We start from the raw sequence: 13,110 nt of genomic DNA, 5'->3' as shown, positions 1-13,110 counted from the left end.
ACCTGGAGATATGAGGGGATTTCATTTCTGTAAAGAGTAGACACCCTAATTTGAATATTGACACTTAAAATAAATCGCAATATCCTGTGAAATAAATCACCGAAATTGGACTGTAAACAACACAATTACAGATTTTCCTGTGAAATCCACTATTTTACCGACAAAATCCGTGAAATCAACTATTTTACCGGAGAAAATCCGTGAAATATATTATTTTACCGGAAAAAATCCGTGAAACAAACAATTTTACTGTAACCCTGTGAAATACTAACGAACAGTTCGGTAACAGCATTATTTTCACCGAACTTCTGTGAAATCGTGTAACAGTCCCTCTGGCAGGCATGCGCTTCCTTTTGTTGCAGTTTTTGCACACCACTAACAAGCAGTGTAAGCTAGTCTAGTGGTAGCAAGCCTACTTCCTGATCGGTAGGTCGGAAGCTCGATCCCCGGTCTGAGCCCTTTTCTTATTTTTCTTTATTATTTCGTTCAAAGATTTTACAGATTGTTCGGTAATTTTTCACCGAAGCTTCAGCTGTTGAGATTACGGTGAAATTTCACTGTGATCCGTAATTTTTTTAAAGTGTGTATATACGGTATACCTATACTATGTATGACTATAGTCATGGACTGCGCACTCCGTTTAGCACATGAGCAGATCGTTTGCCAAATCATGTATTTCTCGGCATACTTTGATCCGCTGCCTTCTTTCCTCCGGAACATCAATTTGTGCTGGGCGGTGAGGAACAGTAGTCATTTTTGAGGCTCTAAGCATCATGCTTTACAAAAAAAAAATAAACAAAAAGTTTGTAGAACATCAAATTTCTCTAAAATCAAAACTAGTCTTAGTTTAAAGGAGGTTACTCCAAAATTTTCTTCTTTTTGCTAAAAAATTATCTTTGCTTGACCATAAATTCATGAATAATGAACCGACTCAAAATCTATTTACATGATTATGAAGCAAATTTAGTATTTAACTGTGGATACAACAAATTTAATAAAGAATTAGTTTTGACTTAGTTATTTAACAAAAACTGCGCATAAACATGAATTTTGACCGGAAAATATCAAATATTCTTTTTTGATTAAACATATTAAGCTGAAAATGATTTTTCTCATTTGCAAACTTCAAAAAGATAAACAAGCAATTTTTCATAAATTTTATATTATTTTTTAAAAAATATATACGTTTTGCAACTTGCTTTATAAACTTCTGTTAAATAGGTGTTCATTTCCGGCGAAAAAAAAAACAACAATTTAAGGAAATTTGATATTTTGTCAATAAAAATGAGTTTTATTACTAGTTTTTGGTAAATAACTAAGGGCCGATTTCTTCACCTTCGCTTAAGCCGTAAACCACGTTTACCCATACGATTAAATCGGGTTTCAGGCCTAAGCGGTGGTGAAGAAACCGCTTATAAGTCAAAACAATTTTCTTATTGAATGTGTTGCATACACAGTTTGAAAACAACTAAATTATCTTTAACAGCATGTAAAAGTATTTGGAATCGGATGAGTATTAATGAAGTTATGAATTTTAACATTCTGAGGAACTTCTTTTAACTCAGACTAGTTATGATTTTAGTCATATTTGATATAAAAAAAAACTTTTCATAAATTTAATTTGAAGATAATGATACCATAAATTCACCCTCAAGTCGCTTGCGCAACTCATGAATCTTGACAAATATGGCTCAAAATTTGAGGCTTCTCATTTTATGAGACGAATGTTTGGTTCTGAGAACTTTCGAAGAATAAGCCGCAATCAAATGCTCATCAACGTTTAATCACACGACGCACCGTTTACAGCACGATTGCGAGTTGTTTTCCGATTTTAAGGTGAAGATGAATCGAAGGCGATCCTCAAATGTTCAAAAGCACAAATCTAGAGAACCAAACATCCAATTAAGCTGGAATCTTTCGATTTCTCCATATCAGTCGTCGCGCTGTTGTATTTTGTACAACACTGTTGAAAAAACCTCGCTTTTCGTTCACAACTGCAGCGTGGTGGCTCTGACGGTGGCAAACCGAGCGACGACCGGAAGGTTAAAAGGCACAAAATTAATGGGTAATTTTCAAGAGCGTGATGCACTTTGATGTGGAACACCCTTTACCCGAAACCGTAAATAGAGTTCCGACCATATGAAAAATTACGGGTGCATTCAAAAAGAATTGTTATGCAATATTTCAACTACAATCGATAACTAATACTAGTACTTGTTTCAAAAATGTAAAATTGAAATCTTACATATATAATCACAATTTCTTCTAAAAATCTATCAAAGTTTCCCCGTTTAACGGTACATTATCAGAGTGCGCATCGAGCGCACACAACCGCTCGCATGTCCGAACTCAGTGCGCTTCGAGCGGTTTCCTCGTCCGGCTGTGTCGTATTTGATATCGTGTCGTTCGTTGCCGCGCGCGATCTCGGCTCAATTCAATTCAATATTTACCGTGCAAGTCAAGTGACGAACAACAGGACTGCTGAAGATTCGGGGCCCCAAAATAAACCAATTTAGTCAGTAGTGGGCCAACGAGCGACAAATTAGAGAGAAAAAAGTGCTTTCAATTGGGGCAAGTAATTCAAGTGCGTTTCCTTGTAAACCTTCTGCTGTTCGCAAATGTATGGCTGGGATGTGCTGTTTCGGGTGACGAAAATGCTAAGGAATTTCCATTTCCAGTGAAGTGTTGCGATTGATTGATTTCGCTCGCTGTTATCAATGCCTCTATGTGCTGCGGTTTGTGTTAACTTATCTGATTGTGTGGCGCGATGGGTTTAGACAGAAATTAATCACCTGTGAAGAAATTAAAACCTGTGTTTTGAACAGACCCACAAATCGACGAACGGACCGGTACGAAGTGGGCAGCGAGTTACGAGGAAATGCTTTGTGTGTTGATAGTGTTATCTGTGACGGTGGTGACCAATCGTGACTTGCTACCAGAACAGTTGCCAGTGTAGTTCGAACGCCACCGGTAACGTAATCGTAACTCAATGGTTTGCGTTGAAAGGGTCGTTGAGGGTGCAAGGTCTGCTCGGTTCTGCTAGAATGTTAGACGAATTTTCAATGAGTCTGTCAATCTTAATATCCTCGATTTTTGATTGATCAATACAGTATTGGACAAAACATTTGCAACTTTTTCGATTTTCCATACAAAATGATCAACTTTGGTAAGCTATATCTCAGTTATTTATGAACCGATTTGAATGAAATTTTGGCAGAGCATCAGACATAACTTGAATTTTAACATTTATTTTAGAGCGATTTTTCCAATCACAAATTCAAAAGCAGTAACGGTTTGACTATAGTGAAATTTTTGACGATTTTTTTATAAATGACATAACTAAACATATTGAATAAATAGCTTCATGTTATCTTCAGCAAAGTTGTAGATTTTAACGAGATAAATAAGTTTGCTGAAGACAGTTTTTGTGTAGGGTTACCAGATTTTGAGATAAATGGTTTTGAATTTTTCGTCAAAAAATACTTTTTAGTTAAACCGTTATTACTTATAAACTCGTGATTGGAAAAATTATTCAAAAATATATGTTAAAATTCAAGTTATATCTGATGTTCTGTGAAAATTTCATTCAAATCGGTCCATAAATGACTGAGATCTAGCTTACCAAAGTTGGTCAGTTTGTATGGAAAGTCGAAAAAGTTACAAATGTTTTGTCCAATACTGTATATGTCCGATGTTGTTACTACAAAACCTAGTCAAGTCATGGACCCAATTTCGAACACGTCTTTCTGTCTTCATATATATTTTCCCAAAAAAACATTATTTTCAACCCTAAACGTCAATTTGCGCAAAGGCTATCGTATGTGGCCATTCTTTTGCATCCAGTGAGCTAATTGTAAAAAAAAAACAAAACAAAAATAAGTGTAGCCATCTTGATTAAATTTCGAATATTTTTTTTTCCCAATCAGTGCGGTTCTGGTGTTCATCGTACTACTGCTGCCACCTTTCTATCATCATATTGCTGTGTGCGTTTGAAATGCAAATATCAAATGCGGGAACACCAAATGCGGTAAGACTTTTCACAAGAAATGCGGTGTCAAAGATAGAATTTTCTTGCTAGGGCGGCGGTGATTTCTATAATCGTTGCTAGGTGTCCTTCGATTGATTTGTTTTACCGCATTTGGAGGACGTTTAGTCAAGATTTGCATCCCAAATGCAAACTGCAATACCAACGGATTTGGACTTGCGACACATGCCTTTTTTTCTGATAAATTAAGCTTTTTGTGGAATTATTGCCTTTGATAAGTTTCACACGCAGAATAATACTGTAGGGTTGAATGTAAAAACTCACTTATTAGAACTAACAATTCTGATTTGAATTGAACCAACCCATCTGGTGGTTCGTTTCTAAGTTGGTCTTTTTTTGAAACAACAAAATTCTGAGTCGAAGGTAAAATTTATGCTCGATTTTAATTTCAACAAATTGCAATTGTTGTTTCAACAATACCATTTTGTTGAATTAATCAATTTTATTTATAACTGTCGCCATTTTGTATTGAGAAGATAAACAGAAAATTTTGATGCGAAAATTAAAATGTGCTGAAATTTAAAAACGAAGTGTCCGTGCGATATTTAGTGGCATGTCATAATTCAATTTCATCAATCACATCATCATTTCAGTAATCATATGACAAAAAGAATTCTACTACTCTTGATGGTGATGACAGTATAAAGTATAGAATGAATTAAAGCTATAGGTAAATATTTGATCAAACTGCAAGACAAGGTAATATTTTTTATTTATTTTTTCACTTCAGAATATCTCAAATTAGCTTCGGCCGGTGGTTCAGCTGTGGCGATGGTATCGGACTAGATCTTGGCTTACATGTTATAGTTCGAAACACATTCAATTATTATTATTATTTGGAAAGCTCTTTCTGCATTAAATTATTAGAAATTTTAAAATTGTTTATCGGCATATCGGTCTATTTTGCTCGAAGTAAGAGGGAGCATGGAGAAGAAAGCAATGAATACTAGATGGATAGGTACCGTAAGGGAACGGCGAGAGAAATTGGATTAGATGTTGAAGAGGGCATACCATATGAAACAGTATTACTTGAAACGTCACTTCCTTGTGGCTAACGTCCCCTATGGGAACGGCTTGGGTGTGTTTTGAGAATGACACTACCAAGGCAGCCAGTCTGTCTTGGTAGTGTCATTCTCAAAACACACCCAAGCCGTTCCCATACACGGAGAAAACGGAAAACCCATATTTGAGTATTTTTTTAACTTACTTTTGAGTTATTTTTCTCTCCCTATTTCATTCGCTCCTTCTATTGTTGTCAGAGAGCGAAGAGCAAAACAACCCAAAAACCGAACCTTAGTGCGTTACCTCAAATTTGAGTAAGTGGCACAGTACTGGAAGTTGAGTTATTTGATCTGCCGATTGAGTGAAAAGAACTTAGCCAGTAGGTATTTTTTCGCATGGCTGCAAATGAAAACAACTTCTACCCCATCAACTCAAAATTAGGTTAACGCACGAACCCCCGGAATTGAGTGGAATGAACTCACTTTTGAGTACTTCATTTTCTCCGTGTAGGGGACGTTAGCCACAAGGAAGTGACGTTTCAAGTAATACTGTTTCATATGGTATGCCCTCTTCAACATCTAATCCAATTTCTCTCGCCGTTCCCTTACGGTACCTATCCATCTAGTATTCATTGCTTTCTTCTCCATGCTCCCTCTTACTTCGAGCAAAATAGACCGATATGCCGATAAACAATTTCAAAATAAAATCATCACGGTCGATACCTTTGTATGTGTAATTATTAGAAATAATAATAAAATTTATGATTTTTTTTTCAATGTTTTGGTTTCGTTTATGTCAATAAACATTATTGTAGAAACAACAATATTTTGGTTTTTCTTCAACGCACATTTTTTGTTACTTCAATATGAGGCGTTTTTAGAATGAACAAATTATATTTTTGTTTCAATTTTATTTCTTTTTGTTTTTGACAGCTGGCTATTTTGAGAAATTTTTAGAAACAACAATTTATTTTGTAGGAATAAATGGAAGTAATCATTGAGTCAACAAATAATACCGATAAGCCGTGAGTCAAAAATAAAATTTGTTGAATCTATACAGAATTTGTTTGCATTTACAATATTTTTCTCTGCGTGCAGTAGTAGTTACATTTCATCTTCTTTGCAGACAATCTCTTTTGGTATGATTTTGTTTGAACCCAGAAATATTATGTACATATATCAGTTACAAGGGGGCCTTTCTTAGTCGAGTGGTTTGAACCCGCGGCTTCAAAGCAAAGGTGTTTGGGTTCGATTCCCGATCGATCCAGGATCTTTTCATAATGAAAATTTCCTTGACTTCCCTGGGCATAAAGTATCATCGCAACTGTCACACGATATACGAATACGAAAATGCCATTGCTCAGCTCATAGTACTCATACTACATGCGCAGCGAGCTATTAAATCAATAGTGGAGTGTATTTTCTACACTGCCGCCAATGAATCCAACTGTACGAAATTGAGGGAACCACGATGACTCGCTTCGTGTTCTAAGGCCCCACCATTACCTAGATTGATGGTGATGATGATGGTCATAAGTAGCAGCGATGACAGTTGACAGGGAGCTTCCCGTTTTATAATGCAATCCAATATGAACGTTTGACGAAGATAGCGGTACACCTTTTTAACAACACGGTGTGACTGTGATTGGCGAATTATTTACCGCACTCGTCGTGAGTCGTGAGGAGAGGAAATGATTCGATGCGATAAAAATTCGCATTTGATTGCTGCAGGCTTGTCTCCCGTACCCGGCCGGTCGGTCCTACTTATATGGAGGTAGGTACTCTTCGGTGTAAAAGTTTGGGGTCACCCCCTAAAAAACATACAACAGTTTTTTTTTGTCCATATCACTGTGATTTCACATCTAACTCTCATTTGGCTCATTCGAAAGGCAATAAGATCCTTACTTCGTAGGTATTTTGATCAAAAATATTTTCGAATTTAGATTTAAAATTTTTTACGATACATCGTTAGAAAATTAGTAATATTTTTTACCGTGTAATTTTTCGAAAATGTCACGACTTCAAGTAAAATTTAAGTGAACATTGAATTTGATCAAAATATCTACGAAGTATGATTAACTCATTACATTTCGAGTGATCTAAAGAGAGCTTTAATTAAACAATTTATTTTTATGGACAAAACACTCCTGTATGATAATAAATCTTCGAGCTGTTTTGTGGAATACCGTAATCCGAGGTATCATTGATCAGCGGGGTAACATGAATCAAAAAAGTTCGTATCATCATTTATTGGTGAAACATTATCAAAGCATGAATTGCGCTTCTCCTTCTTATATTCATGAGCTAATGAAAATTAGGATTTTTGCGGAAATTGCGCTTACTTCATGCGTAAATTTGTCAACTTTTCGAAACAATGATTTCAATAGTTAAGGATGACACTACCGAAGATTCATTTCTCACATAAGTTCTGCAAGCGATATGAGCAAGGAAAATTTAGCTTTAATAAAAATGGCATCACCGAAAACGATGCCGTTGTGAAAACTTTCATAAGAATGTTCAATTATAAAACATTAACGAATTACTGTTAAGAATGTAGAAGTTCCTTAGGTATTCCGCGGTTCGCGGTGTTTTTCATTTTGAAATAACTTAAAAAGTAAATTACTTATAAGCGTTTGGCCTTCATATTCGGCTTCAGAGGCCATGATTTAAGTAAGTAACGACATTTTGAATATTACCGAACGTTGTTTACATAGGTGATCAATGTTACCCCATATCAGCTGAATTAAAAAATCGACTAAAACATTTTTTTAAACATCCTCAAATCTTTCCAGAAACGAAATACAGTATATAGTCTCGAGCTGTGGGTGGCTGTACTTGTTTTAAAAATAGAAAACTTGAAACATTTGCATTTTCAAGTGAAATATTTTAGAAATATCCAAAAAACTGATCAATGTTACCCCGGATTACGATACCTATAAATAAACGAAAACCCGAATTCAGTACTATACCATTTAATTCCTCTACAGCTTGTATCCTTTGCAGACACGCGTATTTCGACCTCAACTGTAAGTTCGTCTTCAGTTTTGTGTACTAGTCGAGTCTAGTACTCGCCACTGTAGACATTGAGGTCGAAATACGCGTTCCTGCAAAGGATGCAAACTCTAGCGGAATTAAATAATATAGTACTAAATTCGGCTTTTCGTTTATTTGCTTCTGTATGTTTTTCAGGGAGTGACCCCAATCTTTTGCACGGGAGTGTAGGTACCTAACGTACCTACCTCTCTAGGTGCAATAAGACGGAGCTGCGTTCTGGAAGGGTGGATGACGTAAGAGATTCCGGTTTCGCTGGTTCGTTTGTTTGTTTTGCTTGATGTGAGTTGGGCGAGACGCGGTCGCGGTCATCGTAAACAGCTGGTGGTGATTTCATGCAGTTTTCTGATGCCGAGTCATCATGTTCTCTCTATGACTCGCTCCATCAAGCAATTGATATACCTTACGTTTTTGAACTAAAGGATAATAACTAAATGTCTGTGGGTCAGGTTTCAAGCAGAACACTATTCAGATAGCTTTAGCTTTTGAATTTATTTATGTATGCATAAAAAGAATAGACACTGACAATGAACAACGATTTGGTGAAAAATGACGACTATTCTGTTACTTAAAGATTTGGTTTGTATTTATGATTAGGAAGAAGGGCTGGTAAGGAGATCTCTTTTTAGATACCTTATCACGATTTTAATGTAAATCTCAAAAAGCTCCTTTTTTAATGTATGGTCTTTAAAGTCTCCTTTTTAATCATAATGGTCTTTAAAGACACTTTGTTCTTTTCTCTTTACTGGGTAAAACTTTATAGGCCCCAGGTTTTCCGACATTCAATCTCAGATTCCTCGAGGGAATGCTTTAGGAATTTTTCGAGTGATTTCCCTTTTAATTTATTTTGGGAAAAAAATCAAGAACTCCTCCATATTCCTACACCAATCCTCTCAGGAATGCATCCAGAAATTTATTTATTTATTTATTTATTTATTTTAACTAAAATTTTGAAAGAGGGAAAAACCCCTTTGAGTGATCACTTAATTAGATCTTCTCAAAAAGGCACAAAACCTCTTCATCTTTTTTAAAACGTTATAATAAATATCTTATAAACTAAAGGCTCACTCGGATAGAACCATAACAGAGCCAGATTCTTGATCTTCTGAAACGTTCAATCAGAAAAATGGGAAATAATCTCTCATGGTAGGTGTTTCATATTTCAATCCTGAAAAAAAAACAAAGAAAATTAAGGCAGATACAAATCATACAAGATATGATATCTCATTTAGATAATTATATAATAGTTTCAAAGTGGGATAAAATTTACTTCCAAGTATATCACGGACAGATGTAGGAGGAGTTTGGTAAAAGATTTTCAAATTTTTAATGAATTTATTTCTAGGTATCATAAATTTGGTGCATACAAACACAATATGATCAATATCTTCATAAAATTCCCCACAATCGCATAAATTTGAATCCTTCATATCAAAGCGATATAAATAACTGTTGCATATGTAATGATTCGACATTATTCGTGAAAAAGTGCAAATAAAATTTCTATTTACAGATATGTTTTTAAACCATGGGAATTTATCAACAAACGGACAAATGGAATGACACCAACGTCCTTTATCACTCGAATTCCAAAAATGTTGCCAATTATCCATACAATATTTATTAAGTTTTGAATGATATTCTGAAGCACAAATTTCTCTATTATAAATAATTCCACGAGTAACCCCTAATTTGGCCAAAGAATCAGCTTGTTCATTGCCATAAATACTACAATGAGCAGGAACCCACAAAAATTTAATTAAAAACCCTTGAGTATATAAATCATACAAAAGATTTTTAAGCTCCAAAAGAGTGTGATGAGTTTTTGAATTAAAGTTTATGGAGTTCAAAGCATGAAGAGAACTCAAACTATCAGAACATATTATAAATAAGTTTGGAGTAAAAAGTCTAATTAACTTACATGCAAAATATAAAGCAGTTATCTCAGCTATGAATATAGAACAAGGATTTTGTAATTTAAAAAAGTGAGCCAAAAAATTATTAAATACTCCAAATCCAGCAACATTCTGAATTAAAGATCCATCAGTGAAATAAAATTGATCACGACTGATACCTTCAAATTTACGTTCAAATAAATAATTTGCAAAACGCGGATGTTCAATTTTTGGAATTTGTTTCAATTCTTCATATAAAGATAAATCAATAAGGGGTCGAAAAGTATGAATATTAATATTGTAATTTTGGAATCCAGGGGAAGAAATTGGCGTTAAATTCTCATTTAAACAATATGTAAAGGAGCTTAATATTTTACTTGTCGGGTTGATTTCATATAACGATTTTAAATTATCAATAATCGGATGTTTGTATGAAACACATTGCAATAAAAATTTACAATTTAATTTTTGAAATCGAATTTTGAGTGGTTCAATTCCAGCCAATACTTTAATAGATTGAGTATGAGTTGAATTCAGAAGTTTCAAACAAATTCTTAAACAACGAAATTGCAATTTTTCAAGTTTTGAAAAATGAGTTTGAACAGCATTACCAAATGTAAAACAACCATATTCCATCACAGAGCGAATAGTTGTTTTGTAAAGCGTTATTAAATCAGACGGATGAGCACCCCACCAAGTACCAGTAATTGATCGAAGGAAGTTTATTCTTTTCGAACAAACTTTTTGAATATATGAAATATGAATTGCCCAATTTAATTTAGAATCAAACCATATACCAAGGTATTTATAATCAAACACTTGTTCAATTTCATATCCATTTAGATATAAACCAATACTAATTGTTGAATGTTTTCTTGAAAAAATCATAAATTTAGTTTTTTGAACTGAAAATGTAAAACCATTATCAAATGCCCAGGTATCAATATTGTCTAACGCAGATTGCATGAAATGTCTGATAATTTCTCTATTTTTACCACTAATAGATAAAACATTATCATCAGCAAACTGTATTAAAAAACATCCATTAGGAATAATATTCATCATATCTGATGTAAATAAATTATACAAAAATGGACTCAAACTTGATCCTTGAGGTAACCCAAAACAACTATGACGAATAATTTTAGATGACCCGTTATGGAAAAAATGCATTATTTTCAAAGAAAATAAGTTATACAAGAAATTTGAAATTAAATTAGGAATTTTTAAATTGTTCATTTTCTTGAAAAGCAAATCAATCAAAACAGAATCGTATGCACCAGAAACATCAAGAAAAGTAGAAACTACATCTTGTTTTTTATTAAATGAAAGTTGTATTTGAGAAGCTAAAAGAGCGGTACAATCACGAGTACCTCGACCTTTTCTAAATCCATATTGGGAAGATGAAAAAATATTATTTTTCTCTGCCCATAATTCTAACCGATTTAAAAGCATACGTTCCATAAGTTTACGTAAACATGATAATAAACTGATAGGTCTTCGACTATCAGCTAATGAAGGATCTTTACCAGGTTTAAGAATACTTACTACTTTTACGAAACGCCATTCAAAAGGAATAATATTTTTAGAAAGGAATAAATTATATATTGAAAGTAAAAATTCCTTACAATCCTCTGGTAATTTTTTAAGAACTATGAATTTAATATTATCAATACCTGGGGCAGTATTTTTAGTGAGTGATAAAGCCAAATGTAATTCCTCTAAAGAAAAAGGAACACAAAGCTCAGGAAAATAATTAACAGTTTGATTTTTAAAATTAACAAGTGTAGGAACAAAATCAGGACATATTTTAGATGCAAATTGTTCAATCCAAGCTTCAGAGTATTCCAATACATTCGGATCTGAAGAATCATAATTTCTCAAATTTCTTGCCACAGACCATAATTTAGCTAAAGAAGTTTCTTTATCAAGACTTTCAACAAAATGTCTCCAAAAATTTCTTTTCTTAAATTTGGTAATTCTTGTAAATAAAGCTTCAGCTTTACAATACAAAAAATAATCTTCTCTTCGACCTGATCTACGAAATAATTTAAATGCAACAGATTTGTTTTTCAAAGCATTTGAACATTCATCATCCCACCAGAAAGAAGGCCGATTTTTTTTTAAGTTTCCTGTAATAACCTTCTTTTTCTGAGATTTATGTAAGCATTCAAATAACAATTTTGAAAAAAGATTATATTTTTCAATTACAGAAAGAGAAGTATCACTCCTTATAATTGAAATTGACATCAAATCCGCAAATTTAATCCAGTCTACATTTTTATATAGATCAAATACAAAAGTCTCTTGTGTAAATTTGTCACATCTAGTATTTTGGAATTCAATCAAAATAGGTAAATGATCACTATTATTTGGATCATTAATAGTTTTCCAAGAAGACATCAAGGATAAACTATTTGAACAAAGGGATAAGTCAATACATGAAGGATTATTAGGAGGAACTGCAATTCTAGTCAAAGATCCATCATTCAAAATATTCAAGTTTAATTCATCAATCAAATCCATTATCAATGAACCTCTACCATCAGATTTGTGACTACCCCATGCTATATTATGAGCATTAAAATCTCCCAAAATATAGAAAGGGGAAGGAATCAAATCTAAAATGTTTTTAATTTGGGATACTGAAAAAGAAGCATTAGAAGGAATATAGAAACAAATTATACAAAAAGTAAAACCATTTTTTGTAATTGAAACAGGTACATATTAAATTGGGGATTCCACCGATAAATCTAAATATTTAAATTCAATATTGTCTCGAATACCAATTAAAACACCTCCATATGAAACTGTTCTATCTTTACGTATAATTTTGAATTGTGGAATTCTGAAAAATTTGGTTCTTTCCAACCAAGTTTCATTTAAACAAAATATATCAATATTGAAGTTTGTTATCAATACTTTAAGTCTATCAATTTTGTTAGTTATGCTGCGACAATTCCACTGTAATATTTTCAAAATTTTTGAATCCTTCGAAGCCATTACAATGAAAAAAGAGATGAAATGATGGGTCCAACTGCATTCAGTTTATTTAAAATAGAAGCCAAGAAAGGTAGAATCATTTTAATTATTTTTTTTCCAGAATTCACTAAGTTCC

The 13,110-nt window shown here is 33.4% G+C and overlaps 1 protein-coding gene across 3 annotated transcripts in view; it reads left to right on the top strand.

Annotated features, from left to right (window-relative positions):
* LOC110675397 overlaps positions 1-13,110 on the top strand; it is a 194,015-nt gene that overhangs the window by 115,035 nt on the left and 65,870 nt on the right. The window contains exon 1 of one of the 3 annotated variants that reach the window (XM_021840319.1): positions 2,348-2,584. The exons of 1 other annotated variant lie outside the window; for it this stretch is intronic. The gene's annotated coding sequence lies outside the window, so the exon portion shown is untranslated. Of the gene's footprint in view, positions 1-2,347; positions 2,585-2,814; positions 2,971-13,110 lie in introns of those variants that run through there. One more of the 3 variants, XM_021840320.1, reaches the window with a different exon arrangement.

The sequence above is a fragment of the Aedes aegypti genome, chromosome 2 (assembly GCF_002204515.2).
Source record: "Aedes aegypti strain LVP_AGWG chromosome 2, AaegL5.0 Primary Assembly, whole genome shotgun sequence".
NCBI lineage: Eukaryota > Metazoa > Arthropoda > Insecta > Diptera > Culicidae > Aedes > Aedes aegypti.
Note: the sequence above shows the minus strand (reverse complement) of the source record. Positions and strands in the feature narration are given on the sequence as shown.